This window comes from Phyllobates terribilis, unplaced genomic scaffold (assembly GCF_046119375.1).
Source record: "Phyllobates terribilis strain yellow unplaced genomic scaffold, ASM4611937v1 Scaffold_253__1_contigs__length_2831437, whole genome shotgun sequence".
Taxonomy (NCBI): Eukaryota; Metazoa; Chordata; class Amphibia; order Anura; family Dendrobatidae; genus Phyllobates; species Phyllobates terribilis.
Window position 1 is genome coordinate 2,620,001 of NW_027363013.1, and position 4,121 is coordinate 2,624,121.

The window sequence follows — 4,121 nt, forward strand, 5'->3', positions numbered from 1 at the left end:
GGGAGATGCGTGCCCAAGAGTCCTGGAAGCGAGACTCGGGTACAGGCGCCCTTGCAGAGGGGGTACTGGATGTGGAACAGCACTGGGGTCGAAGCCACGAAAGCATCCGCCCTCATGGAGCCTCTCCTCAGCCTAAAAATCCAGATTTTAGCCTTGACGGCGCCCCCATGTGGAGAACCAGGGCCCGCGGGGGGTCTGGCCAGGCTCACTTCAACCCAGGAACACCTCTCTTACTTGGGATGGGCGACCGGCAAAAGCCCCCCCACGCAGCTGCGGAAGTCTGGGTTCAGCCAAGGTGCAGACCTCCAGCTGAACAGGGACTCATAGCCAAAACACGTGCCCGGGTCTACAGAGGTGAAAACCAGCTTAAATGAGTCGAAATGTGTCGGGGCTGAGAGGTCCGTCTCTCTTATATATTCTGCCGGTGGTGTGCAAAACTGGGTATTTGCATGGAGTGTCACCCTATACCCACTTTAGGGACACATGTCAAAAAGTACCCGATCGCCTGGAACTGTTAGGCGGATTCGGCTCCCTGGAATTTCCTCATTCTGGTTCTTTTTCACTTTTTTTCTATTTTGCGACATATAGTGAGCAGGCTGCATTACTGGTACCGGGGAGACCCCAAAACACTTGGAACTGGTGAGCGGGCTCAATTTATCAACGATTTGTGGGTCCTGGAAGTCAAAATTCTGACTTCTGAAAAAGACTAAGTATCAAGGACTCATCGGAGGAATCGCTCTGGAACTGAAATCGGATGCGCGCACTGACATGCTCCCCTCTCTGGAAGTCTGACACAAGTCGAAAAATTTTCTAAGTCCCCAAAAATTTTTTTTTTCAACTTTTTTTCAATTTTCCCCCTGTGGGATATATATTTTACCCACACATATGAAGCCCTCCTCGGATGCCCTATGACATACTAGAACCTCATTTTGTGGAAGTTTTCACAAATTTGTGAAATTTTCAAAAAGTCAGAAATTTTGGCCAAAACGACTAAGTATCAAGGACTCATCGGAGGAATCGCTCTGGAACTGAAATCGGATGCGCGCACTGACATGCTCCCCTCTCTGGAAGTCTGACACAAGTCGAAAAATTTTCTAAGTCCCCAAAAATTTTTTTTTTCAACTTTTTTTCAATTTTCCCCCTGTGGGATATATATGTTACCCACACATATGAAGCCCTCCTGGGATGCCCTATGACATACTAGAACCTCATTTTGTGGAAGTTTTCACAAATTTGTGAAATTTTCAAAAAGTCAGAAATTTTGGCCAAAACGACTAAGTATCAAGGACTCATCGGAGAAATCGCTCTGGAACTGAAATCGGATGCGCGCACTGACATGCTCCCCTCTCTGGAAGTCTGACACAAGTCGAAAAATTTTCTAAGTCCCCAAAAATTTTTTTTTTCAACTTTTTTTCAATTTTCCCCCTGTGGGATATATATTTTACCCACACATATGAAGCCCTCCTGGGATGCCCTATGACATACTAGAACCTCATTTTGTGGAAGTTTTCACAAATTTGTGAAATTTTCAAAAAGTCAGAAATTTTGGCCAAAACGACTAAGTATCAAGGACTCATCGGAGGAATCGCTCTGGAACTGAAATCGGATGCGCGCACTGACATGCTCCCCTCTCTGGAAGTCTGACACAAGTCGAAAAATTTTCTAAGTCCCCAAAAATTTTTTTTTTCAACTTTTTTTCAATTTTCCCCCTGTGGGATATATATTTTACCCACACATATGAAGCCCTCCTGGGATGCCCTATGACATACTAGAACCTCATTTTGTGGAAGTTTTCACAAATTTGTGAAATTTTCAAAAAGTCAGAAATTTTGGCCAAAACGACTAAGTATCAAGGACTCATCGGAGGAATCGCTCTGGAACTGAAATCGGATGCGCGCACTGACATGCTCCCCTCTCTGGAAGTCTGACACAAGTCGAAAAATTTTCTAAGTCCCCAAAAATTTTTTTTTTCAACTTTTTTTCAATTTTCCCCCTGTGGGATATATATTTTACCCACACATATGAAGCCCTCCTGGGATGCCCTATGACATACTAGAACCTCATTTTGTGGAAGTTTTCACAAATTTGTGAAATTTTCAAAAAGTCAGAAATTTTGGCCAAAACGACTAAGTATCAAGGACTCATCGGAGGAATCGCTCTGGAACTGAAATCGGATGCGCGCACTGACATGCTCCCCTCTCTGGAAGTCTGACACAAGTCGAAAAATTTTCTAAGTCCCCAAAAATTTTTTTTTTCAACTTTTTTTCAATTTTCCCCCTGTGGGATATATATTTTACCCACACATATGAAGCCCTCCTGGGATGCCCTATGACATACTAGAACCTCATTTTGTGGAAGTTTTCACAAATTTGTGAAATTTTCAAAAAGTCAGAAATTTTGGCCAAAACGACTAAGTATCAAGGACTCATCGGAGAAATCGCTCTGGAACTGAAATCGGATGCGCGCACTGACATGCTCCCCTCTCTGGAAGTCTGACACAAGTCGAAAAATTTTCTAAGTCCCCAAAAATTTTTTTTTTCAACTTTTTTTCAATTTTCCCCCTGTGGGATATATATTTTACCCACACATATGAAGCCCTCCTGGGATGCCCTATGACATACTAGAACCTCATTTTGTGGAAGTTTTCACAAATTTGTGAAATTTTCAAAAAGTCAGAAATTTTGGCCAAAACGACTAAGTATCAAGGACTCATCGGAGGAATCGCTCTGGAACTGAAATCGGATGCGCGCACTGACATGCTCCCCTCTCTGGAAGTCTGACACAAGTCGAAAAATTTTCTAAGTCCCCAAAAATTTTTTTTTTCAACTTTTTTTCAATTTTCCCCCTGTGGGATATATATTTTACCCACACATATGAAGCCCTCCTGGGATGCCCTATGACATACTAGAACCTCATTTTGTGGAAGTTTTCACAAATTTGTGAAATTTTCAAAAAGTCAGAAATTTTGGCCAAAACGACTAAGTATCAAGGACTCATCGGAGAAATCGCTCTGGAACTGAAATCGGATGCGCGCACTGACATGCTCCCCTCTCTGGAAGTCTGACACAAGTCGAAAAATTTTCTAAGTCCCCAAAAATTTTTTTTTTCAACTTTTTTTCAATTTTCCCCCTGTGGGATATATATTTTACCCACACATATGAAGCCCTCCTGGGATGCCCTATAACATACTAGAACCTCATTTTGTGGAAGTTTTCACAAATTTGTGAAATTTTCAAAAACTCAGAAATTTTGGCAAAAACGACTAAGTATCAAGGACTCATCGCGCGAATCGCTCTGGAACTGAAATCGGATGCGCGCACTGACATGCTCCCCTCTCTGGAAGTCTGACACAAGTCGAAAAATTTTCTAAGTCCAGAAAAAAAAAGTTTTTCAACTTTACCCTTTAGGGATTTGAACCCAGGACCCTAGCAATAGCAAGGCTGCAGTGCTGACACCTGCGCCACCGTGGCCTCACAAACCAAATATCTGAAAATGAGGTTCCTCTCATCCTCTCATATAGCGCAAAAGAACAAACGTATATGAGATAGGTTAGGGTTAGAGTTAGGGTTAGGGTTAGGGTTAGGGTTAGGGTTAGGGTTAGGGTTAGGGTTAGGGATAGGGTTAGGGTTAGGGTTAGGGCTAGGGCTAGGGTTAGGGTTAGGGTTAGGGTTAGGGTTAGGGTTAGGGTTAGGGTTAGGGCTAGGGCTAGGGCTAGGGCTAGGGCTAGGGCTAGGGCTAGGGTTAGGGTTAGGGTTAGGGTTAGGGTTAGGACGACTAGGGTTAGCGCTAGGACGAATAAGGTTTGCTCTAGGACACTAGGGTTAGCGCTAGGATGACTGGGGTTAGCATTAGGATGACTAGGGTTAGCCTTAGGACGACTAGGGTTAGCGTTAGGATGACTAGGGTTAGCGTTAGGACGACCAGGTTAGGGTTAGGGTTAGGGTTAGGGTTAGGGTTATGGTTAGGGTTAGGGTTAGGGTTAGGGTTAGGGTTAGGGTTAGGGCTAGGGCTAGGGCTAGGGCTAGGGCTAGGGCTAGGGTTAGGGTTAGGGTTAGGGTTAGGGTTAGGGTTAGGGCTAGGACGACTAGGGTTAGCGCTAGGACGAATAAGGTTTGCTCTAG